We start from the raw sequence: 11449 nt of genomic DNA, 5'->3' as shown, positions 1-11449 counted from the left end.
GAAAGAAAGATCAAGGACATAAATGTGTGCGTCAAAAGGGGAAGGTTTGAGGACAGGTTTTTCCCTAAAAATGATGGACTGGAGACCAGATGATGACGGAGCCTGCAGGAAACATGAAATTACCTATACAAAAATAGAGTTTGGCTTTGCCAATTTTATGTTGAAGATGATGGTTGAATATTCAGATAAAAGATTTCAAAGGGAGACTCAGATGTGGGATCAGAGACATGGAAACATTTACCCGTCATATTGGATACTCTTCAAACACAAGTTTAAAGAAAAGACTACCAACACATCCAAGTCTGGCCCAAGGTGCTGATTTCACACTACCATATGAGATAGCAGTGTTTCATATGTAAATATCGAAATTACACTGAGGCCAGAAGTCCAGATAAGCAGAGATTATGAGAAGGATATACAAAATTGAGATGAGGTTGTCCATCTCATACCCTTTTCTCCATTCCTTACCATGGAGAGAAAAAGCCCTTCCTCAGCCCTCTGTGCTCCCCTCTCTTCATGCTGACATGATTTTTATCCTTCCACGTTTGACAGCATGTTGTGTGTGCTTATGCCTCCTTAGAACATACCAGATGCTTTGCTTGGAGGGCAGTATTTTTGTATTGTGATATAATACTTTGTACTTTTCTGCCAGCAACTGAATTAAATACCCACAAAGGTTAAATCCTAGATATTCTTCAGAAAGTGTTTTGGAAAGACAGGCTAGTTTGCATTCTTAAATCCTGTATGCCTCACCAAATGCAGTGTGCATAAGGTATTTCCTCTCTGCTAAAGAGTTTGAGTAGCCCCTAGTTTTCCTTAATACCTTTTTGTCATCCTGTTCTACAATAATAAGCTAGCAAGCAAGCAAGCAAGCAGCCAGTTTTGCTCTACAGCTTGTCTAGAAAAGGTTTTCTTTCTTCCCTATGATTTGTGTATTTGGTTAATTGACTCTTTTGAATACTTCTGATGAAAAGCACCTATTTGGCTGCAGGCTCTCTACTGCCAAGCTCTCAGGAGGGTGGCTGGCTGGAGATTTGCTTTGTCCCTCATCAGCTTCAAGGAGAAACCACCTGACCACCACAGTGACTGCTCAATGTCTCACTGCAGAATTTTAAAACACCTGGGGTCTGTTCCCCTCCTATTCTCCAGCATTAGCCAAGAGATTTCAGAACATTTGTACTAATGTGCTGAATCCCTCTGGACATTTAAAAACTACTACATTACTGCATTGCTTTGCTGGCTGTTTTTTGTGTTATTTGTAGCTGCACATTTGAGCTGGTAGAATGCTTTGCTGTTGCTATTCCAAAATTTGTTCACTATCCTATCATGCTATTCTATATGCTAACCTTTTTGTTTCTCTCTTCGTCGTCTTTCCGTCACACACCTCCATTCTTGTCTTTTTCTCCTTCCCTTTCTCTAATTCCCTTTTTCTGTATCAAATCCCATACATAACAAAATGTCCAAGACTTTACTCCACAAGTTATTGTATGCAATAAACTTCTGTATATCTTATCCAGCTGAACACAATGGCACCATTTACACGCCCTAAGCGACAGGTATGTGTTTGCAGTACTGGAGCCTGAACAACTCACCTAGCCACTGGCTTTTACAAGCAAAGAGGGAACTGCTGTGGTTTGTATACAACATACCAAAATTCCAGTATAATCTCATTGCCTTTACCCTTATTTTCCACTTCCCCTCCCTGTTTGTTGTAATTGTCTATTCTGTCATTTCAGATTAAGTATCTCACCATGGAATGACTTGTACTTACTTTTAATTTGATGTACTGGAAGTAGTCCTATTGACTTAAATGGAATGATGCACATAAATAAAGGTAAGTATACGTGCAAGCTTTTAACTGATGGAACACTGCAAATCCCACAGGAAAAGCATGGTACATTTTATTCATTTTACTGTCTTCGCACACGTTAAATGCAGGCTGGGTGATTAATAAGTTTTCCCAGAGTAAGTTTTCAGGTTTCATACCAGCTTAACGGAAGAACCACTAGCCATAAGCACAGGATCAGCTCCAGTTCCACAGAATTCTGAGATGACATGAGACAGTATGAATGATTAACTAGGAAAAAAAAAGACCAATGTAATAAGAATATATGCAGAGAATTCTGCAACATGCTAGAGGAGATTCGGAATTGGGCCAGAAGTGGAGGTCAGGAGCAGCGAGCAGGCTGTGGAAAGAGGGCGGCAGCTACGATAGGGTTGCAGAAGGAGGGAATCCCGTGGAAGACGGCATGAAGGTCGGTAGCAAAATGAGACGGAGAACCCGAACTCAGGGACGGGTGAGCGATACAGGTCGGCCGGAGGCAGCCCAGGGCTGCGGCTGCTGGACGCGGGAGACCAAGAAGCCCGAGGCTGACCGCAGCTAAATGCAGAACAGGCCATGCCACGAAGGAAAAGCTGGGGGCTTCTGGGCAAATTCTGAGGTAGCTTCTGTTTCAAATGGCAAGGGGAGTGAAAAGAAGGTAAATCTGTATCTTACAGAACGAAAACAGGGTTTTGTCATTTTGGCAAATGAATCAGCGCTCAGCAGCACAACCCTATTGAAACGCCCCGATAATTCATTCTTCGCCTCGCACTTTCCCATTTCCATGGGTGTGAAGCCCACGGAATTGTACATACATATAACGTTGTACCTTGTGCTGCTGCTGCAGCTGACAGCGCTGCGACGTCCCCCACCACGGGGGCAGAGACACTGCACCCACCCCGCCGGCTCCGAGCATCCCCCGCACCGCGCCGGGAGCGGCAGCGAGTGGCGGTAGAGGGAGGCACCCCCGGCCCCACCGCGGGGTCCGCAGCGCTCCCGCCCGCCGGGGCCGCCCTGCCGGGGGCGGGCGAGGGGCGGCACCGCCGTGCGCGTTGAGCTCAGCGCGTCGCGGAAACAAGACGGCCCGGGCACCGCCTCCCTCCCCGGGCAGCCCCGGCCCCGGCCCCGGCCCCGGCCCCGCGTTGCCCCGCCCCGCCCCGGCCGGGCGGTGCCGCCCCCTCCGTTCCTCACTCACACACACGCACACACACACAGAGACACACACACACGCACGCACGGAGGCGCTTCCTGCGCGGCGCCGGGCTCGGGCGGGCGGAGCGGCGCCGCTTCCTCTCGCCGACTCGCAGGTACCGGGGGTGGGTCCCCGGCGGGGCGGGGGGCGCCGAGGGGCCCGGCGGTGGCGGCGTCCCCCGGCTTGGGCCTCCGCCGGCGGCCGCCGCCCTGAGCGTGGCGGCGAGTGAGGGGTGGAGCGGAACGTCCGAGCCGGAGCCGCCTCTGGGCGGGAGCCCGAGCCCGGGGGGGGAGAGGGCCCGGGAGCGTCCTGGGGGCTGGGGGGAAGTCGGCGGCGTCCCCCGCTGCTCCTCACATTGCTGGAGGGTGAAGTCATCGTGCCCATTGTCTCCCCCCGGGCGGAGCGAGCGGCCCGTGGTGGAGGAGGGGGGCACGGCCGGCCCCAGGGCTCGGGGAGCCCCGGGTGGGTCCCGCTCGGCCCCGGCGCGGCGGACGCGGTGTGTGGGGAGGAGCTGCCGCCCTCTGCCAGCCCGGGTGGGCCGCGGGGGTCCCTCGGCCGGCGCCGCGCTCCCGCCGCCCGGCAGCGGCATCGGGCCGGGGGCCTGGGAACTCCGGCACTCGAACTTGCGGGGCAGCGGGAGACCTGGCACAGGGAGAGGAGCGCGAGCAGCTCCCGGGGCTCCAGCGCACTCCGGGGGCACCGTTCGCACCCTCCCCCCTGAGAGTTTCTAGTTGACCTCTCTGTGGTCGGTTGCCCACCCCAGATCCGGTGGGTCGGAGGAGTGGAGGGGTGGTTGGCAGGGATACTGGCATCTCGGCTGTGAAGGTGGTGGGGGACAAGCAGTGGGAATAGCCCGCGTCCTGCCGAGTGTTTTCCTTGCACAGGTCCTTCTGCAAAGCTGGGAGTTTTCCACCTGGCAGTTTGCTATACACACACAGCAGCTACTGCAGGACCACGTTCGAAAGATAGGGAAGAATTGGTAACATACTGTGTGAAAGCCAGCGTGCATGTAAGTGAGCTGAAGAGGTGATGGCTGGCAAAGGGAAGGCGTCCTTCTGCCTTTCTTCTTCTGCTCCAGTGCTGCCTCTTGACAGAAGAAATGGGGCTTTGCCAGAGGGGGTAGTATGGAATGGAATTATGGGGATATGCCAAAGGGACAGTACTAGAATGCTGTTACTGCTGAGCAGAGAAAACAAAATTTGAAGCCTTCATGCCCTTATGGTTGCTTATTGGATATGTGCCTGTGTTTCTCCATGAGCACAACAAATCTTGTTTCTGTTAAAATAGTGTAGTTGGCATTGGTACTGATAAGTGCTTTAGTTCAACTATTATCAAGGATAGCATTATTTTATTAAGGGCAGTTTGGGGGGGAAACGTGTCTTGCAGGGTTTAATTCTGGAGACAAAACTAAACATAAATTCATTTCTTAAAATTAATTTCCCCCCTTGGTGTTTTTTTTTGAATAATTAAACTTTTTGTCAGTCAAAGAACCATATTTCAGTATCCAATTAAGTGTTTCTTACTAAATTCATTGGAAAAGAAAGTTTTTAGTTTAATGTCCAGGTCAAACTGAAGTAAAATTCTGAATTGCCCAGCTAACAGAATTCACTTGAATGCTTAGAAATGATGGCTGTGTAACATTACTTAACAGTTTACAAAATCTGGTACTTACTTAACTGTAAACATTTAAATGCTTGTACTTCAAGCTTTCAAAAAGCTGAGAAAGCATTTTTTAATTTTTAATTGCATGTGAACTTGGCCTATTTGTCCAGAAAATGAAAGTTTCACCTTTGCGTAATGAAAATAATGCTAATCATAAAACCAAGTTCAGTAAAAGTCATACATATGTGTAACTTTTCTGTGTGCATATTTCTTGAAGTATGCTGGTTTCAACTGCATTTTATACAATTCAGCATTTATAAAATGCTGAATTCTAGCTGTTATGTTTATGTTGTCAGCTATTTTTGAGTTTTGGACATGAGAGCACCATTTCTAAAAGGAGTTGAAATGCTTAAGTGTGGTTTTCTTCTCTCCCCTTCAACTTAAATCTGTCAGACAAATGACACATTCCTTATGCCAAACAATCATCAGATTTTGATTAATCATGCTAGCTGAGGCTCAGGAGGAAAGAAGATACTTGACAAATGTATTTGTTTACCTTTATAGTGAGTACAAATTCTGGTCTCTCCATTAGTAAATGAATCATTAAAACTCCCTTAGCTATGGGATTCCCAGTTAGCATTAATACATGCATTAGGAAATCTTGTTTTATGTGAATATTATCAACCTGTGAAAGAACACAAGCCTTTGAATTCGTTTGGCAGTTGGGTAGAGCCTTCCGTGGTGGAAAAGATATGGTTTATGCTTTTTTCCCCATATTCCTAATTAACAGCATTTAGCTACTATTCCCCACTAGAAAAACTTCAGACTGAATTTGTTCAGTGGTTAGGTGATTCTTCCTAACTAGTCCTGTATGTAGGGTTTTCTCCTGTTTACTGGGTCTCTTAGATCCATGCTTAGTCTTACTAAAGTATTCCTTACAAAGATCCAGCACACACACCACCCTCCTTCCTTCCAGGATGACAATGTAGGATGCCTCGATCTTTTCATAGGACTTCTGAATCCTGGTTTGGAAGCACTAAGAAAGATCTTTGAGCTCTGAAGTACAACTACAGTACTCTGGACCACAGTCCTCTGATGGCCTTTAGCCAAGCTTGTGGTCTCCATTATGGGGTCAGTTCACTCTGGCCCATGGTCAGACATCCATATTAGCTTTGTGATTTGTTTTCTAAATTGTATGTAAACATAATGTACCACCAGAATAAGTTTTAATACCTGAATTAAATGAGTTGATGGATACATGTTTTGGGTTCTATTCTTAGTGTGATTTCTGGTTTGTAGCTGAGATGTGAGTCAATCCGATTCTTTCTGAGGGTCAGCGAAAGCTCTTTGAATGATTAATAAAAGTATTAATTCTAACACTGGCTTATCCATAAAGAAGTTGATTTCAGATTTTTGTCTTGTGTTTATCTTAGCTCTGTTTCCATTGTGCCTTCTGTGTTAACTGATGGAAGATGCATAGCTGAATAAATTGGTGTGCCTAATACAGCTGCAAGACACTGGGAATGGTGTTGGACCTTACTGCTAAGAACATGTGAATTGCACCTGGAGGTAGACTTCTACCAAGAAGGTAAAAAGTTACATTGAGACTCAGAGAACCGATTGTTTTTATTAGTGTTGCAATGTACCATTTTTTTCCCTAGTAGGAAGAATATGGAAGAGGCTGTATCAGTACCTCTTAAACAGTTGTTAGGGGTTTTTTTTTTTAATGTTCCTATTTTTCACAAGAGGAGACTTCCTTGTATTTCTGAGTCTCTGAAGTGGAAGTTTTGTTCTTGTTTTATTCTAATTTTAGTTAATTTCACGTAGTTTGTATTTTAAATCATCAATGAAATAATCTTTAAAGAAAAGCATATACCTTTGTATGTTATATATAGATTACACTTCAGATACTTTTGTGCTGTAGTTTAACTCAGAAAGAAACTTACAAATAGAATTCAAAGTAGAATTACACTCTTCCCTCTTAAATATTCACTTGAAGGATTACTTCAACAGATTTCTTCAGGCACTTTTTATGATTTATTTTATTTCTTGGTGCATTGTGATAATAAATAGGTATTTAGTCTATTGCTGATATCCATGGATTGAGAGATTTCTTTCAAACTTCTGTAAACTAATGTTCACCTCATTATTGCAGATTTTCTTGTACGTTTATTTTTAGTTGATGAAAAGAGAATTTGTAGAAGAGACTTCACTCATATGAGTCATAAGGTGGCTTAGTCTTTTCTTCAGTGATCTTGATTGTTTCATGTACATTTCTGGCAGTTCTCAAGCACTTCATAACTGTGTTTTACAACTTGGTTTTGGTGGCTGGTCTTTCTCTGGCATGGGTTGCTTGTTTTTTCTGGTTTTTTTTTCTCTTAGTGCAAGTACTGACTCAAGGATCCAAACCAAAGCAATGGGTATCTATAAAGAGCTGTAAATGTTGTGTGGGGCTCTACAAGAAGTTTTCTTACTGTTGTGAGCATGTCTTATGCCAGCTTTAGAATGGTCTTTTGAGTTCTTCAAAGTAGAATTTGGACAAGGAAGAAAAGCCCCATAGGTGAGCTGTGAGATGTCATTTGTGATACCACTCTTACATCTTTCATCATTAAGGCAAGGGAAAAGGGCTTTCAGTGTCTGTTTTGCTTTAACTTCATTGATGTTGTAGCATATTTCTTAAAAGAATTAACTATACCTTGGGGCTTATCCATTGAACAAGAAAAAGTAGGAGTACTTTCGTTTTAGGTTACTTTTTTGTGATGGAAAGATTACTGTAGGCTTTTCCACCCTTAAACTGTGGATTGAAGTCAGTCACCTACTGGGCAACTGGTAGCCTCCTGTTGGACAGATAGCCAAACACTGTAATTACCTTTTACAAAATGAAAATAGTTGTTATCCTTTTTTTTTTTTTTTTTTAAGGGCAGGTTTCCAAAGATTCACTTTGCATCTAGACATACTGCACCAGTCTGGAAAGGTGATATAAGAGTTATTTTAACCTCAAGCAACTTAGCAAAATGACCTAATGAAATGAGCTTAAAGTTTCATATATACAGGTGTTTCCTCAGGCATTAAAACTTCCTCTCTTTAGAGGCCAGCATATCCCCTAATGATGTCTTCAGCAAGACATTTGAAGGGCATCTTGCAGAAATAAATGTTTGTACCAATTGAGTTTGGTATAGTCACTTGTTTTTGCTTCCTAAATAGAGCACAACTCTGTTAATGCAAGTATCCTGTTATTGTTCAGCACAAACCATCATTGCAGGACTATGTCAGATCTCTTCTGCTTCCGTTTATAGTTGAGACAAATTACTGTTAAACAAACATTTTTCCATAGGTCCTTTAGCTGCTCCCATAAGGCAGATTAGAGCTTACTCTAAATTGGAGCCCCTGGCTGTCACCTTCTGTTGTTCCATTTAGTGGATGAAGAACTGCTTCAGCAAAAGGACTAACTCTGGGGAAATTATCTGCAGTAAGAATCATGTTGCTTTGTTCTCATTGTGTTTCACTGATGCTGCATATCCTGAATAAATAAAATTATCGCTTTTAAGTTTCTTGGTTAATGATCAGATTTTTCACATAAACCAAACTCTGTGAGCCACATCAAGTAATCAAGTTCTATTTTTATCCTAAAATGCTTAATCTATCAGACCATTCCAGACGTAGTGTTCGGTGCATTGTGTACGACTTCTGGTGAGACAAATTTACTTTGCATGTGTTTGCAAGAAATGTTTTTTAGGGAGTGCAAAGTAGTCTTGAACCTCAGGGGATCTTCTGAATAGTGCAGGTTCAGGTGGGACTGAAGGTTTTAGTTGAGGCATGGGGCTTTCACAGTGCTGCCTGGCTAGTGTTTTGGATATGATGGCACCACAGCACTAGTGTGAACTCAACCAAACTTGTTTTTATTTTTAAATATTTATATGAAATAACCTTGTTAACTGCTCTTAGACAAATAAGAGTCTTTCTTAGCACCATTAACAGTTGCATTCCAGAGGAAAAGACTACTGGTGTTGTTGTGCTTAAATGTATCATTCATCTGTTTTTTTCGCTAAAAGTACATGGTGCTCAGAACTTACTGTATATTTCTGTGAAACTGGACAAGGGGAGGGGATGTTTTGGCAGATCTTCTGCAGTATTGTCATTCAGAGCTCTATTTCAGGAGGAAATTTTTATATGTTTTTTTGGGAAATAGAAGGCTTTTATTTTGTGTAAATTAGATAGTTGAGGAGTGCTTTAGGCTTTTTATGACCTGAAAATTGGGGCCGTATGCCAAGCCCATATTCATTGTTGCAGCCCTTCCTTGTATCAAGATCTAACAGGACTTTCACAGTAAATGTTTTAGTGAGTATTAATTAACATTTGTACAGGAACTGTATGTAAGTGAAGGTGCTGACAGACAGTGGTTGTTGCAACATAGTGTTTGGCTTTTCTCCTCCATATCAAAATGCGTTATGTAGGGAACTTTCAGGTGTCCCTCAGACTTCTGATAGTGAAAGAACATTTGGATGGGATTAAATAATGACTGCAGTGACATGATCCTGCTGGCAAAGATGAAGCCTGATAAGAAACATTTTCTTCTGGTCAGCCATTGGGAATATCTTACTCTGGGTCTGCCTTTCATGTTTCTGTAATAAGCAATCTAATATGTGGATCAATGCAAAGAAATGTGTCTGGAAGGTGGAGTGTGTTCAAGGTTACTTTATTTTTAGATTGTGTACTGGAAAAATAACTTTAATCAGCATGTTCTCCGCTGTGTGACCTGATGGAGGTGCTCTGATTTTGTGCTCTACTATACTGTTAAGTCCAATATAAACAGAATAAAGCCTTTTAAAATACTTTTTTTTTCCTGAGTTGAAGACCTTGCTTCAGTTTACTGAGAAGAGCAGCTACCTTTTCACTTTCATTTTACCTGTGAAGCTGTATCTGATACTTACTTTTTGGTTGAGTTCGCTTTTTTCAAAAGAGAAAGTTAAGCTTTCCTTTATATGATACTGCTAAAAATACATCTTGGGAAACCAGGAGCCCTTTTACTCAGGGTCAGAGATGGAGGTATCAAACTTCTAGCTCCTTTTTAAGCAAAGGAGACGTTAGTGCTTATAGTCTGTGAAGCCAGGCTGTTGCTTTACTAACGTGTAAGATTTTACAGTCAGTGTAAGTTTTTTCTGTGGGACAACATGGGGGAGAAACCTGCAAAGCTGTTGTGCATGCTACTCTTCATTTCACACCAGCATGGTTTTAAGCCAACTGCATTTTGATTGAGGGGTTTTAGTACCTAATGACCAAAAATATTTTTCTCTTTAAGTTCCTATGTGACTAGTTCTTTTTGTTTGTTTTATCTCTGGTCTTTCTTCACCTTCCTGTTCCTATTTGCTACTGCATTTTTTTCTCCTTATGTGCCAGTATGCTTTGTTTGGGCTTTGTCTGTGATGGTTGTGCATAGCTACAGAAAAGCAGACTTCGCCTTCTGTGACCTGACACCAGGCAGAAATTCAGCCAGGGCAAGAATAGAAGAGAGCCTGTAAACTCAGCACAGGAGTCCTGAGTCTTTCCATTATTAACAATTAAAGATGATTCCAAGATGAATTAGGTAATGGATTTACTAACTCATGCAAAGAGATCAAGGATAAACAAAGAGATATATCCTGCTTTGCAAGAATTTAGATTATTAGGATTACATGCTGCCTGCATGTCTGGGAAAGGAAGAACAAACTTCCCTGTTTTCAGTGTTTAACTTTGTTAGTAGATAAGGTATATGATGTGCCAGATTAATTCAACAGCAAAAGATAAGTTTAAGCTTTGCAGGAGGTGTTTTTACTGGGGAATGGGTTAAGAAATAGAAGCATCCTGTTTAGTCCTGCCCAGCAATGCTACAGCTTTTTCTTTAAAACAGTTAAGCAGTGAAAATGATTTCTTCCTACTTCCTACACCCTGTCCTAATCAGCATAATATCATGGCTGGATCTAGACCAAGAACTGTTGATTGAGTAAAATATGAAGATGGTGACATGGTTTTGTTTTCATTGTTCTTTTTTCTGTTTTGTTTCTGAGGTGTGAGATATTGCTGGCTTTTTATTAGGGCTCTACAGTCATATCCTTTTTCTTATCTCAAAGGTGATACAATATTATCTTTCTGTTTTAAGGGTAAGAAATAATTTGTAAGTCACAGTTGCAACCTAAATTACCTTTCACAAGCTGTAGGGATCTTTGCACTGTATGCTTTTTAAAGCCACTTTATGGAAAACTGCATATGCACAATTAATGGAAAGCCACAGTATGCTGCATTTGTGGGATGGAGTCTCTTAAGCTATCTGTAAGTTTGCTTTTGTTTCTCTCTGGTGGATAAAAATAATAAAAAATACTGGTAATAAAGAATATTTGATATGGTTAGTATTCCTCATGAAATGATGAAAATGCACCTCTAAGTATGTAGATGAATAGTTTTATTGTGCTAAAAGTCATTCAGTGAGAGAATAAATTAGAATCCTGAAAGGAAGGAGCTTCCAGTTGGCAGTACAGTGAACAGAAATGCAACACTTTATGGGTAGCCTTGGGTAGATTGATACTTTTATCTGCAAAAACGCAGTGTGGGTAGTGAAGCTCTCTGTAAAATACAGTCCTTTTGCAGTTAGATCTATTCGCCTTTAAAGTTCATCCCTGAAATAGGTGCTTTGTACAGCGTTACTATAGATTTAATACCTGCATATTGGTGGTTTTTGGAGTATTAGGTGATGAAGTCTTGTTTTGGTGATCTGATTTCCTTCAAAAACAGGGGGTTTATTAGATTTAACTTCATTATCACGAGTGTCAGGTCATAAAAATAGTTGACTGGAGTATGAC

General features: G+C 42.4%; 1 protein-coding gene across 3 annotated transcripts in view; it reads left to right on the top strand.

Moving 5' to 3' along the window:
* The first annotated feature begins 2995 nt into the window (after window positions 1–2995).
* RNF19A (ring finger protein 19A, RBR E3 ubiquitin protein ligase) overlaps window positions 2996–11449 on the top strand; it is a 57658-nt gene continuing 49204 nt past the window's right edge. The window contains exons 1-3 of one of the 3 annotated variants that reach the window (XM_082287406.1): window positions 3013–3129; window positions 3899–4023; window positions 6050–6204. The gene's annotated coding sequence lies outside the window, so the exon portion shown is untranslated. Of the gene's footprint in view, window positions 3130–3344; window positions 3477–3898; window positions 4024–6049; window positions 6205–11449 lie in introns of those variants that run through there. The other 2 variants (XM_082287405.1, XM_082287407.1) reach the window with 2 other exon arrangements.

Source organism: Coloeus monedula (genome assembly GCF_965178545.1).
Source record: "Coloeus monedula genome assembly, chromosome: 1".
In the NCBI taxonomy this organism is placed as follows: Eukaryota; Metazoa; Chordata; class Aves; order Passeriformes; family Corvidae; genus Coloeus; species Coloeus monedula.
This window is presented reverse-complemented; position numbering and strand designations above follow the sequence as displayed.